Below are 15679 nucleotides of genomic sequence, written 5' to 3' on the forward strand. Positions count from 1 at the left end.
GCCCCTTCCAATTTTAATACACTTGCCCAAGGCCATAATGCTAGAAGGGTATGTAACTGAGAGCTAAACCAATCTGTCTGTCCGTTAGCTCCATATTCCCACTAGCCAAAACTTTACTCCAGGCATCTGTTCTTGCCCTGTTCTAGCCCCACTCCAAGAAGGCTTCCCTGTCTCTTCGTGAGAACCATCTGAAGAAGGAGAGAAAAATAGAATTGCCTTTTCATCATGAACTGCTGTGGGCAGAACTTGTCTTCTGCTGCTCTACAAATGGAAATAAACACTCAGGAGTTAATCCTCAGAACAAATGGAGATCTTGCTACAGAATGTTTATTGACAAGCCATTTCCTATTTGAAATTCTTTCCTCTCTCGGTCTCCATCTTGCCATATACTGTTTCCTTTGCTAACTTCTCTAGGCATGTATAATTATGGTCTCCACCAACCCTATCCTCTGGTTTCAAAAGTTACCCTAGGTGTTCAGTTCTAGCCCCACCCATATTGTTGGAAGTTTTCTCCATCAATTGCTTCTCCTCAAATCTCTTTAAAGTGCCCTTCCTAACCAGAAGACCACAAAGGCATTTTAAGTCTAATTAGATCAATGGATGCTCAGTTTCTGTATCTAACAGCTCTTTAATATTTGGGTATTCTTCTCTCCCGAATGCATGGGTGCTCTGAAAATTGGCCATGAGTCCCTTTGGGGAAGGATTGGGGAAATGCCTACCCTTCACTCCACTTACCATGCCTCCCTTTCAATGGCTCTGGGTCTGTGAGTTAACTTAGATCTCAAAATAGGGTGAGGAAACTTGAATTTCCATTGTAGCTGTTGACATAATCCTTCAGTTCATCAGACTTTGATATTTTTTAATTATACCACTCAAGCAACACCATGGTTATCTAAACACTTCTTTGTCTTTTCTGACTTTTCCAAACATAGTTGCTGTAAATTCCTGTGGATCAAACATTGTGATTCCCAGCCCCACTCCAACATCACTGTTAGAATAATTACATCTACTTTGCCTCAGACCAATAAGTGTTGTTACCTAGCCTGGTCACAGTGAGGAGTAGTAGGGACAGACCATTTGAGAAAAAAAAAGATTCGTATTGAGAGACACATGCTTCAGGTGAAGTCTTTGTACAATCTCCAGGCAAGGGGGGTTTGTTCTCCTCCGGCAGGTGGGAAGGGGACTTCTTTTGCTGACCAATAGAGTTCTGGTAATTGAGGGATCAAGATTATTAGACGTGTTGATCTACTGACATATACACACTGCTATATTTAAAATAGATAACCAATAAAGACCTACGGTATAGTACAGGGAACACTGCTCAATATTCTGTAATAACCGAAATGGGAAAGGAACTTGAAAAAGAATAGGTACATGTATATGTATAACCAAATCACTTTGCTGTACACCTGAAACTAACACAACATTGTTAATCAACTGTACTCCAATATATTTCTGTAAGATCTTATGGAAAAACCCGAACGAACTTTGTGGCCAACCCAAAAAAATAAAACTTTAAATAAAATAAAATTCCCCATTCTTACTCTTTATATCAGGTCTCAACTTCATTATGAAAGATCTACGGTGCGCATTTAGTTTCCTTTGCAATTCTGCCATGTTGGTAATCGGATACTGGGTCTGATTTTCAATTTTCATCTTCCCTGTGTCTGAAGGAAGGGAACATTCACTTTAAAGCTGCCAGAGAGGCCCTCGGGCTTTCAAAATGTGATTTAAGTTGGCAATTTGTTGCCCTAAGCCCATCATTTACTTCTTACAAGTCCTCTACTGGTAACAAAGTATCCCCCTCCTCACCACGATCTTTATTATTATGACATCCCTCTTACCAATCAAGAACAGAAGCCACATTGTCTCCTGATGCCCTGCTTTCCATTGACAGTACTTCAATTATCATTAGATGAAAGCTTTAGTAACTGTTACTACTCCATCTGTCCTCCATATCACCTCCAGACAAAGTCCTATCCCAAGGGACGGCTTTCTATGATTGGTTGTCTTAGCCTAGATGCCTAGAATTAGGGTAGAACAAAGTTTACCTTCCTATCTGGTGAAGCAAAAATGAGGGAAAAAAGCAAAGGAGGAAACAAATTCAAGTGTGTGCATTACCAAGCTGGCCACAGCTTTACAGGAAAACATAGCTGGCTATGTGGGTATATGAAATGTCTCCAGTAAGGCAAAATGGAACTCTTATCTCTCAGAACATTCCACTGGAGGTGGGGTGGGAAGATGAACAATGTATCAGCTGTGAAAAGGACACTCACAGTTGCTGCTTAGTTTGCAGTCTAGGATGAAATAGAAGAGAAATGAGAAAATAAATAGATATATGGATTTAAAATGATTTCAAGGTTTTGCCTGACAACTTCAAAAATCTGATATATATGGTGTAAATATCTACCATTTTTGTGATTGGGTTTTATAAAGCCATATAGAAGACTGCCTTTTCAGTAACAATGGTACTTAATGTGCCCAGAGATTGTTAACGTATAATGGAGATGGCATAGCCTCTGATGAAGTCTTAGAGATTTCAGTTTTCCGTGCTTTTGAATTTAACTCAGAGTCAGTTACAAGAGGCTTTCTCCTCTAATTGTTTCAGTAAGGAATATTTCCTTGAAAATACTGTTTAATATACCATAGCAAAATTTCCACAACTTGACCTTGCTTTATGCTGTCTGATACCTTAAATATTCATGATTTTGTACCTGGGTACCTGAACTGACTGTACCTTCCAATATAAGTAGAAATGTACTTAGTGAGAAGGACAGTGCATAGCAAATACATACTGCATGGAAAAAACAGCTGTATTTGGGTTTATGAAATGTCTCAATTTATTTTTCAAATATTTTGGGTTAGATGAAACCCAACTAAGTTTTGCCAAGAACGTTTCCCCCTTAATTTTTGAAATCATGTGCAATTTTGCAGAAATTTACTCCATATGTTTCTGTTTCATTTACACTTAAATCACCAAAATATTGTTTTGTAAGATCTATTTGATGTCCAAGAAGCCATTTGAATTAGTCCAATACAGTGTTTTTAAACTGAGATATTACTCTCATACCATAAAATTCACCCTTTTGAAGTGTATAATTCACTACTTTTCAGTATTTTTTCAGAGTTGTGCAACCATTACCACTATCTAATTCCAGAACCCAATACAGGTTTTAAACATATTGCCTTAATCGGAAGCTGAACCGTAACGCTAGGAAATGCATGAATGGGCTTCATAGCGGAGTTTACCTTGAAGCTTCTTGACTGGAATTCGATGTGAGTCTTTTCTGTTAAAAAAAAAAAAAGAGAGAGAGAGAGAGAGAGAGAGAGAGAGACTTGAGCCAGCCCTAATACCACAGTCATAAATCAGAAAAATCTGTATTAAACAAAGTGGCTGCAGGACTCAGGGGTTATCACAAGGATGGCCCGAGTTGAAAATTCTACTGCTTTACGGCTCAGACCCATCATCCCCTTACTGATGGTATTCTTGACAGTTTTTTGACCTGGAAAATCCCAGACCACTGGGTCCTGATCACACAAATTTTGGCTCCAGAGTTCTCCTAGCTCGCAGTTACTACCACATCCAGCTAAGTCACTGCCAGAAAAATAAGAGACTACAGAAGGCTGACTTTGAAGACAGAATGTTCCCCTAGTGACCTCTGTGTATTGAATTTGGAACAGTCTGCTTAAGAAACAATGGGAATAGTGAGTCATAAAACTTAATTTGTTATCTCAGTGAGGCCCTCCAGATAGTATTTAAGGATATTGCTCTATCAGGTTCTTCAAGGATAAAATAGATTCCTGTTGAATACTAATATCCCTCTTTGTCAACTTTAGTTCTCAATTAGGTATACTGGATTTAGAACATGGAAAAAAATATATATATATATTACAATACACAAAATAAAATAGAATGACAGTGCATTTAGCCATATTTCCCAGCTTTTTAGGAATTGTAACACCAAACTCTAGAAATTTGGTCTTCTACGACTCTCGTTTCTTTATTCTACTCAAAATAAGTCATGCTAAATGAAAAAAAAATTTTTTTAGCACCATGCTATTTGCAGACATAATCAACCTGTGAGATTCTGGAGATTTTTCTTTATATTTAACACCCAGATTCCCATTTAAAACATGGGAATTACAATAGGAACCCCACAAAATTAATGTAGAATAAATTAAATGATGACTTACATATGAAAAAGTGACCAGCATAGTACCTGGAACAGCAAAGGTAAATAATTATTGAATTTGAACTGAATCTGGGCTCATGAGTTGACCCATGATTAGACAACTAGAATTTATTTCTATATTTGTTCTTCCAGGATATAAATGAGTGCTTTAGTAGTCACTGTTCTTTTCTGTGAATGCATTGCTTCATTTGTAAAATAAACACAATGTTGTATAAAAAGTGGTTTGTGTGTTTTCTATTAAGTGTCTCAGAATGGAACCACCATTTATCATGATCACTGTGAACATGTAGTAAGAAGCTTATTCCAGTAAAGCCTAGCATTTTTTAAAATTAATTGATACAATATCTCATCAATTGTCCTCCTTTCCCATAATAAGCTAAGCAACAATTCTCGAACTCTACAAATCAGGCAAGTTTTGCTATATCCTCTTTTTTTCTTATGTCCCTCACTTGGCAGTACTTTTTGTCCACATGACAACAAACTGTCTGGATGAAAAGTAAAATATTCAATCATCTAGATGTTTTGTCTACACAGTGTTACATGTTTTGATATTATGTAGACAAAACATCCAGATAATTGATTTTTTTTTTTCCCATTTCATCCAGATGTTCTGGCATTATTTATACATAGCTCACATCTAGTTTACTATTCACTGAAACAGGAAGAGAACACAAACGTAAGAGGTGACTTCGAATGACATGAAAAATGTATCGGGCATTAGATCACAGGTGAGCATTTTCCTGCATGGGAATAATTCATTTCTTGAATATCTATGGTATCCACTTTGCATTTTTGTGGTTCACATATATGAAACATTACCTAGCAAAATATGGTTGGATATACACAATGTCTAAAATACTGATTACAAATTATTTTGGATGAAGAGGGACAAAGAGGAAAGTTTGTTTTGAGCAAACAAATCCCGCAATGTCATGAATGTGGGAGATACTGATGGTTACCTACACAGATCATTCTGAACCATTTTCTCTCCCTTTCTGCCCTCCAATACCAAGGCTGAAAGACCAGACACTTGATTTCTTGGCCTCTCAGTAAGGGGTGGGTGGCCAAATGGCCTAATTTTTGACAATGAGGTCATAAGGGAAAGTGTGCCATGGGATTTCTGAGTGTGCCTCTTGATTAAAAGAACAGCTCCAAAGGAGAGTTTAATTGGTTCTGTTCCTTCTTTATTCTTTTCTTTGTCAAGTGTGGATATGATACTGGAGCTGCAGCAGCCATTTTGCAACCATAAGACAACAAGGATGGAAAACCAGCAAATAGTGGATAGGGTACAATGGACATAAGAAAGAATGGGTCCTTGATACCGTTGTTGAGTTGCTGCTCTATTCTTAGGCCTCCCATCTCCAAACGTTTTATTAAATAAAGAATCAATATCCTTATGCTTTAACTACTGTTATTCATGTATTTTGTTGCTTGCAACTGAGAACATTCCTATCTGGTAAAGTAATGCAGATATTATGTCCCTTTGACACATAAAAAAACTGTAGCACAGATTGCTGAACTGACTTGTCTAATTTCACAACTGCAAAATTAATGTGAAAATAAAACTGGGGCCCAGGTCTCCTGGCTTAAATTGCTTTATGTTCTTGTCATCAGAATACACTTTCTGAAGGCACTAAATATTGACCAGCCAAATGTCCAGGACTTAAAACAAGTGAGATAAAATGTCACCAACTAATAAAGGTAACACTGAAAAACTGTTCAAAGATACTTAAATCAGCATAATGGATTCCTCTTATTTGCTACACATGGGGCATATCACAGCAGCTTATGAGGTTTTAAAAACTGTAGGGATTCAGAATCATAATTCACTATTCTAACACTTGGTTTCAACACAATAATCTCTGGGTCCTGTTTTAGTGTCAATGCAACATGTTGAATGGGAGAAAAAAACATGGGTTTTGAGAGCCAGACCTGTATTCAACTCCCACCTCCGTACTTGCCAGACATGCAATCTCAGGATTTGTACTCACCTGGTCAGTTTCCTCATCTGTAATACTGTGCCAATCCAATGCACCTCTTCAGTTCTTGTGAGGATTAAATGAGATAATACATACATAGCACCTACGTCAGCGCATGGCAAATAATTACAATTTAATAAATAGTTGCTATTATTATTACTAGCAAATTAAGAAACTAACAGATCTAGATGATATAAATGCCCTGATCAAAGTCGGTGTTCACTACTCAAGTGGCCTTCTGAAGTATGGTCATGATGACAGTAGATATAACTCCTGATGGTAGAGCTGGGCAAAGGTGTAACTGTGATGCCCCAAGATGTACTAATTTAATGTTAGTTGACTGTGGCTTGTGGCACTTCCATCACGTAAAACGTTCAGGTGAACACTGGGAATCATCTGATTATTTGGTCCTCTTGTTATATGAAAGATCCAAGTGAGTCATCAGACTATCTGAAAGATAAATTTTGGTTTTCATAGATACACTCAACACGGTGAATAACTTAGTTCCGGTCTACATTTAACAAGCCTCTTGTCAAAGCACCTTGGTGGTTTATAGCCTGAAAAAGGAAATTAAAGTAATAACAGGGAGCCAAATGCCATGACTTGTCACACTTACACACACTGATTTCTATATTTGAATGGGCTCTTGTTACAGTCAATTTAGCTTACTGTGTGTTTTCACAAAATAACAATTACCCGGGAAGTTCTTTCTGTCCTGCATTCTCAAATGCTAAATAAAACCTTGGGCTCTTGGCTGAAAGGTAGAACCTGCCATTCGAATCGATTCCCAACACAGGGAGTGCAGCTGGAGTTAGAGGACTCTAAGTCCAGCTCCATTATTTTTGCATCACATAATGTTTTCTATAAACCTGGCCGAGGCCCACAAAGTAAAGACAGTTGGTTTTTAGGAACCGGCCTTGATTTTCTGCTTGGGACAGTGAATACCAGGAATCCATTCCTAATGAAAAGCAAACAGAGAATCACTACTTTCCCCCATACATTCCTTACATAGTTATACTTGAACGTATTCTGTGGAGACAGTTTTTTCTACAAGTTCTACATGCAGAGAGTGTGCACAGGAAAGCCTCATCTGGAGGGCTGGAGCTAGAATAACTAACTGGAAGTTAACTCTTGTGTACTCATGAAGCCCTTGAACCTGCACTTCCTCTGCCTTCTCAGAGGTGTCCTGTCCAGACGCATCTTCAATCAAGGACTAGTCAAGTCAACTTTGACTACTCCTTGGGATTTGGAGAGTCACACTGCTCCTGATATTGTTGGCCTGGACCTAATATATTCCTATATAATTCTACATTGATCTTCACTCTATTCTTAGGGATATAGAGGCAGTTCATCCTCTTCGATGGCTAGGCAAACTCGTGATTCCCAAGGTAGGCTAGTTGTAATGGAAGAAGTCCCTGAGTCAGGGCCAAAGCCTCAACTCTTATCTGTTATGCAACTATTTTCCAGCTAGCTCACGTCTAGAAGTTGCAGGTTCCTCATGTCTAAAAGGGCAACAGCGGCTGCCCAGCAGGTAACCAAGTTCTGGTGAGAGGTATTGTCTAAAAACACCTGGAACAATGCCAAGAACCGTATGAATGGGAGGTATCATGGAATGCAAAGACATTCTAGAAACAGTTTTAAAACAAGACTCATTTTCAGGGTATTTATGTAAAATTTTATTCTTTTTAATTAAACTTTTTATTTTGAGATGCTTGAAGATGATTCACATGAAGTTGTCAGAAATAATAGAGAAACCTGTGTACCCTTAACCCACTTTCTCCCTCGGTAGGCAGCTCAGGCTGCCATGACAAAATATAAGAGACTGAGTGGTTTAAACAACAGAAATTGCCCTCTCATCATCTGGAGGCTAGAAGTCCAAAATCAAGATGCCAGTATGGTTGGTTTCTGCTTAATATTTCTTTTCTTTTAGCCCTTGAAAAATACTGTGGCACTTCCTTCTGGCTTCCGTGATATCTGGTCAGAGAAATCCATTGTCATTGAATTATTTTTCCCCTATAGAAAAGGTATCATTTACTTATTCACTGCTTTACAGATGTTGTCTTTGTCTTTAGTTTGCAGAAATTTGACTATAACATTTCTTGGTGTGGATTTGAGTTTATCCTGTTTGGGTTCTACTCAGTTTCTTGAATCTGTATTTTATGTCTTTTGCTAAATTTGTGAAGTTTTCCACCATCATTTCTTTCAGTACTTTTTCAGCCCTCTTTCCTGCCTATCTCTATCTATCTATCTACCTAGAGAGATTTTAAGGAGTTGATACACATATTTGTGGAGGTTTTGCAAGTCCAGAATCTGCAGGGTAGGCTGGCAGGCTGGAAACCCAGGGAAGAGTTGCAGCTCAAATCCAAAGTTGTTTGCTGGCAGAATTCCCTCTTTATCAGGGGAGGTAAGTTTTTTCTATTAAGACCTTCAAATGATTGCATGCAGCCCACTCACATTATGAGGAGTAATTTGCCTCACTCAAAGTCTACTGATTTAAATGTTAATCTTATCTAAAAAATACCTTCACAAAAATATCTAAAATAATGTTTGACAAGTGATCTGGATACTATGGCCTAGGCAAGTAGCCACATACGATTAATTATGACAGTCTCCCAGGTCTCTGAGGCTTTCTTCATTTTCTTTTTTCAGTGTGTTTTATCCTTGTTGATGTTCAGATTGAGTAAATCCTATTGTTCTATCATCCTTTTACGCCTCCTTTTCTCTGTTCCCTCCATTCTGCTCTTCATATAGTCCTCTGAGTTTTTAATTTCTGTTATTGTATTTTTAGTTCTAAATTTCCATTTAGTTTTTCTTTGTATTTTCTACTTCTTTGCTGAGACTTTCTACTTCTTTGCTGAGGATCTGTATTTTTTATTTGCTTCCATCATGTTCATAATTGTTCATCGATGCATTTGCATGATGACTGCTTTAAATCTTTGACAGATAATTCTAGTATCTGTCATCTTGGTGTTGGCATCTATTGATTGTCTTTTTATTCAGCTTGAGAGCCTCCTGATTCTCAGTATGCTGAGTAATTTTTCTATTGAAATCTGGACATTTGGGGGACTACGTTATGAAAGTCTGGATTATTTAAACCTCTTGCTTTAGCTGCTTTCTCTGGCACCACTCTTGCAGGAGAAATGTGGAGGAGACTGCCTCATTACTTCTGGGTGGGAATAGATAGCCAGGTTCCCTTCTTTGATACTGAGGAGAGAGGAAGCTTGTTAGTGCTGGGCAGTTGTGGGAATTTTCACTCCCAACTAAGTATCTTAACTTGGCTGGAGGGATAGGAAGGTCCAGTACTCTCCCCACTTGGCCTCTAATGATACCACGCTGAGCAGGGGCCAAAGTTCTGACTCTCCACTCAGCCTCCTCTGACATCACTCCAGCTGGGTGGTGGAAGGCCCCTCATTACTACTGGGTTTGATAAAATTCAGCCTCCTACTTAGCCTTCTCTGAAACCACCCCAGCAGGAGTTTGGGGCATCCCATTAAGGCCTGGTGAGGATGGAAATCTAGGCTCCCCACTCACAGTTTGCTGGTGAGAGACTCCCCACTTTCTGGTCTTTTGGCAGAGGAAGTGGGATTTGGGGGGGTGTTGTTTGTATCCTTTGGTGTTTACAGGTTTCTGACTTCTTCACTTCCAATTGGGATGTACAAGGCAAGAAGACACCTCTATATTGGTCCCTTAGATCCTGAGATCCCACCCTGACCACCACCTTCTCTCTATCTTTCAAAGTATTCTTACATTTATTTTATATCTTATATTTAATTGTACTTAGCAGGTGAAATAGGGGAAAGTATACTTACTTCATATTCCGGGAAGCAGAAACCATAAAAACTCACTTTTAATGAAGAGAGGTAAGAGGGTAAATGATATAAAATAACAGTTTAATATTATAACTACAAAGGGATTATGGCTTGCCACTAAGCTAGAAATCATAAAAGCAGGTCTTAACCAAACTTTCTTAATAGAATTATAGTTTTACTTTGGGATTCCACTGAATTCCCGTCTCAAGTTTTCTCACAAATATTTTAAGTGTTTGATAGTAGTTGTATCTTTAGTTTATGATGACATTTCAATTTATTCCTTCTAATTTGTGGTATAGGACATGGAAAATATTTAGCACTGTGTTTCTTATCACTAATTCATACTTTCTCTGGAGGAAAGTGAGCTATTTGCCTTCCCTCCACATTCCTGGCCAGTTCCCAATTTTATCACCCATATTCATAAGCAAAAAATTTAGGGTCACCTTGACTATATGTTTGCAATGAAGTCATAGCCTATACTAAGACCCTTTCTTTTACCCTTTAAAATATGAATAAAACTTTGCATTTTTGTTTGTCAAAACTTGAATTCCAGAAAATGCTTTCATTTCCAAATCCTGAAACCTTGGAATAATTTTATCAGTGAAAAAAATTATAAATTACATAGAAAAGTTTAGGTCTGAATTTTCTTATTCATAAATTAAAGGTATTAAAATTAATTAATTATAAGCTCCCCGCCAATGGTAATCTTTCCACACTTGCAGTTGACACAGCACATTAGTGGCTCAAATGCAATTAGAACTCTCACATCCTGACTTCTATTAATCTGACCATTCTTATGTCCCGCTGCTTCTCCCAGGACGCCTATGAGAAAGTTGGTTTTACCAACATTTTGCTGGTGAAGAAGCAAGTTCATTGACCTCTGTCACCTACTAAGTTACTAACTCATTAAAATTTCTAAGGCAACATAATTAGTAGCTGGCAGAACCAGGACTCACTCTCTTTAAGCATTCTAACTCCAAATGCAGTGTATGTTTGTTTGTTTGTTTTACTGCATCAAAGTTCCCTTTCTGGGACTGATGTCAAGCTCTGTTTCCTCTCAAAGGATGAGAACTGATAAAGTCCTAGAGAAAGTGTCCAAACTCTTCTCCTAATTTTGCTCTGACTATGCCATCTTCTTTCTTAATATCTTACAGTGACTTATATTTACATTTGAGATAAAGTCAAAGATCCTTATAGCCCTCATTAAAGCTCTTTGTGAGGAGGTTTTTGTTCCTGCTTCTTCTCATGATACACTAATGGTTTTCCCTTGAACACCTAGAAAACTGGGCAATCTATATATTAGACAATGGATTTCAGACATTGGACAAAAGGCAGTGCAGCACTGTGATTCCCAAGAAAATAAAAACCAATGAGGTGATCCATATAATGGCATCAGCTCACTATCTGGATAAAATTTTAGGGTGTAGCAAGGGGAAGAGGAACCCAAACAGAGCCAATCAGTCTTTCTGAGTTGGGAGGACAAAGTTTGGAGGCTTTGTCCCTTTCTTTTTTTTTTTTTTCCTCCTCCCCGTCCCTCCCCCCCCCGGCTTTGTCCCTTTCATGGGGACAGAGTTGACTAGGATCTTCAGGAAAGAATGCCAGAGAGGAGCGAATTCCATAAAGAAAGGTCTGGATATTTGTGGAGATAATACCTTAACTATTTCACTGAGTATTGATCCCCATATGCAGGAGAGCAAAATACCCAAGGCTGGAGGAAAAAAAAAAAAACACTCACTGAAAAGCTACGGACAGAACAAATCCCAGAGTCCACACCGAGCTGAGAATAGTTCATGTGCCCACTGGCCAGAGTAGAAAGGCATGTAATAAATGACTGAGCAAGTAGAGTCCACAAAAGGGTATTGCCTTAGTAGTGGGATGAAATCAGCCTTAAACTGCAGGGTGCTCTGGCATGCCCTAACAAGGCACAGATGCATGCCTCAAAGGATCACGCTGATTTCAAATAATATTGAGTGTGAGCTACAAAAGTCAAAACTGTACAAAGAAAAACGAAGAAATCTAGCGTCCCAAACCAAATTGTAAACTTCATGATATCCTGCATCCCCCCCCCAACGCCCACCACCAAATATTATTAGGTATGTGAGAAAACAGGAAACTATAACCTATAACCATAAGAAAAAAAAATCCAATAGACACAGACACAGAAATGGCAGAGATGACGGGACTAGCCAACAAGAAGAATGTTAAGACAATTATTGTAAATATGTTCCATATGTTCAAGAAGGTAGAGAAGAAACATCACTATGATAAAGAAATGAAAGATTAAAACAAGATGAAAGGGAACTTATAAAGTTGAAAAATATAACATCTAAAATGGATATTACACAGGATAGAATTAGATGAACTAGACACTAAATTTTTAAAAATCAGTTATTTTGAAGACATAGTAATGGAAGCACCCAAAATGAAGTACAGAGAGAAAAAATAATAATTTCAGTGAGTCAGTGACTTGAGTGACAATATCAAACAGTTCAGTAAACGTATAGTTGGAGTTCCAGAAGGAGAGAAGGAGAAACAGAAAAAAATGGGGAAATTAACAGTCAAAGTTTTACAAATTTGATGAAACGTATAAAGCTACACATTCAAAAAGTTCAACAAACTCCTATAAAGGAATCATAAAGAAAATCATCCCAAGTGATATCATAATCAAATTCCTGGAAACCAATGAATAAAAGATAATTTCAAAAGCAGCCAGAAAGGAAAAGACCTGTTAAGTATAGAGGAACAAAGATAAGAATGACAGCATATTTCTTAGCAGAAAAAAATGCAAGCCAGAAAACAATGGCAAAATGTCTTTAAAGAACTGGATCAAAAAATGTTAGCTGAAAATTCTATACTTGGCAAAAAGATATTTTAGAAATGAAGGCAAAATAAAAGCTTTCTTAGTTAAACCAAAATTTAAAAAGTAATTTCCAGCAAGTCTGTACTATAAGACCTCTTAAGGAAAATTTTTCAGTTAGGAGAAAAATAAGAGATGGAAATCTGAATCTGAAAAAAGGAATGAAGAGACTTAGAGATTGTAAGTAAGTGGATAAAAAATAAATACAATGTATTTAAAATAAAAACAATGTATTGTATGGTTCAAAACAAAAAAAAATAAAAATAAAAACAATGTATTGTATGGTTCAAAACATACGAAGAAATGAAATGCATGACAAAAATAGCATAAAAGATCAGAGGGGAAATGGAAGAAGTCTGTTTCAAGATTCATTCGATGTATAAAGAATGATGTAACAGTACTGGAAGGCAGAATGTGGTATGTTAAAGATGTGTGTTGTAAACCTGAGGGCGCCCACAAAAAATAAAAGCAATGAGTTATACATAAAAAGCTAGTTGTAGAGATCAAATCTAATCATTAAATATATAAAATTAATTAAAATAAATCAGAAAATTGAGGAAAAAGGAATGAACAAGAGATAGGACAAATAGAAAATGAATATCAAGGTGATAGATTTAATCACAATCCTATCAATTATCCCATTATTCGCACATGATCCAAACATTCCAATTACAAGGGAAAGATTTTTAGGTAGATTTTAAAAATACTATCCATATATCTAAAGACACAGACAGGCCAAAATTAAAAGGATAAAAAATGTATATCATGAAAACCCTAATAAAAAAATCTGGAGATGTTTTATTAATATCAAAGTAAATTTAAGAACAAGGAATATGATCAGGGACAAAGAGAGAGATTTTGTAGTAAAAAAAGGATCACTATATCAAGAGGACATAATAACCTTAAATGTAAATGGACTTTATAGCAGAGCTTCAAAATGCATGAAACAAAAACTAATAGAAGTAAAAGGAAAAATTTGAAAAATCCTAAGTTATAGTTGCAGCCTTCAACATTCTTCTCGATAATTAATAGAAAGTAGGCAGAAAATGAATATGTATGTATATGACTTTAACTTGCCCTAGCTGAGATTTATAAAACATACCACCAGAAATAAAAGTAGAATACACACTATTTTTATGTACCCACAAAACATTCACAAAGATGGGCCATATTCTGGGCCTTAAAAAAAAACTCATCAAATTTAGAAGGATTGTAATCATGCTAAACATGTTCTTTGGCCATAATGACTAGAAATCAATAGCAAATGGATATGTGGAAAATGTCAAAATATTTGGAAATTGAAACACACACTTCTAGATAATTCATGGGTCAAAAAAGCAATGAAACGAGTGATTAGAAAACATTATGAATTGACAGAAAATGAAAACATAACTCATCAAAATTTACAGTTACTTTGAGGGAAATATACAGAATTAAAAACAAAGAAGTTCTCAAGCCAGTGTTCTTAGATCCCACTTTAAAGAAACCAGGAAAAGAAAAATAATTAAACTCAAAGTAATGACAGGGAAATAATAGAGATTTGGGCAGAAATCAATGAAATAGAAAGCAGAATATAATAGAGAAAAATCAATGGAATCTAAACCTGGTCCTGTGACAAACATCAATAAAATTCATAAAATTCTAGCCAGATTGATCCAAAAATAGGGGAAAGGAGTCAAATTACCAATATCAGAAATAAAAGAAGGACATCACCACAGATGCTACAGACACTGCAAGACTAATAAGGGAATATTACCAACAAGTCTATAAACCAAAAAATGTGACAATTTTAACAAAATGGACACATTCTTTAAAAGACACAAACTACTAAAGGTCACCCAAGGAGAAACAATCTGAATAGCCTCACCATAGTAAAAACCTTCCCACAGAGAAAAACTCCCAGAGTAGATGGCTTCACTAGTGAATTCTAGCAAACATTTAAGGAACAAAAGTGAATCTGCATAAATTCTTCCAGAAAATAGAAGAGGAAGCTATACTTTCCAACTCATTTTATGAAGCAAGCTTTACACTAGCACCACAATCAGCCAGATAGTTATAAGAGATGAAAACAATAGACAAATATTCAGATGAGCATATATCCAAAAATCCTTAACAAAACAAAAAATTTAATCAAGGAATATATACATATTTATGTAACTATAAGCTATGACTAAGTGGACTTTACCCCCAAAATGCAAGATTGGTTTAACGTTGAAAAATTCTCTTAATAGATGCAGAAAAATTACTGAAAAAAAAATCAGCATCTATTCATGATAAAAAAATTTCAGTAACCTAATAGAATTGATCGTCACGATAAAGGACAGCTTTCAACAGCTAACATCAGTATAGTTGTGAGAGACTGCAGTTTTCCTCTTATAACTGAGAACGAGGCAATTGTTCACCCCTCCTATTCAACTTCATATTAGAGGTTCTGTTCAGTGAAATGAGGCAAGAAAAAGAAATAAAAGACATACAAACTGGAAAACTGAAATAAAACTGTACTTATTCACAGACAACATGACCATCTATGTAGCAAATTCTATGGAATCTAAAATAGCAAACTAGAGCTAATAAATAAATTTAGGAAACTCATAGAATCCAAAGTCAATATACAAAAATTAATTGTATTTCTATACACTAGGAAACAAACAACAAGCAACTGAAATTTTTAAAAATGTCACTCTCAAGAGAATTAAAAATATGAAATATTCAGCTATAAGTTTAACAAAATTTATGCAAGACTATGTGCTGAAAACAATAAAACGTTTCTGAGAGAAGTTAAATAAGACTAAAAATAAATGGAGAGATATATCATGTTCCTGGCTCAGAAGACTGTCATTA

The 15679-nt window shown here is 36.4% G+C and overlaps 1 long non-coding RNA gene across 1 annotated transcript; it reads right to left on the bottom strand.

Moving 5' to 3' along the window:
* Nucleotides 1–3013: 3013 nt before the first annotated feature.
* On the bottom strand, nucleotides 3014–6615 carry LOC132363529 (uncharacterized). Its single transcript, XR_009502598.1, has 3 exons — nucleotides 6185–6615; nucleotides 4195–4220; nucleotides 3014–3287 (listed from the first exon to the last, which is right to left on the bottom strand). It is a non-coding gene; the product is annotated as an uncharacterized LOC132363529 (long non-coding RNA).
* Nucleotides 6616–15679: the final 9064 nt, after the last annotated feature.

Source organism: Balaenoptera ricei, chromosome 3, assembly GCF_028023285.1.
Source record: "Balaenoptera ricei isolate mBalRic1 chromosome 3, mBalRic1.hap2, whole genome shotgun sequence".
NCBI classification, from domain to species: Eukaryota; Metazoa; Chordata; class Mammalia; order Artiodactyla; family Balaenopteridae; genus Balaenoptera; species Balaenoptera ricei.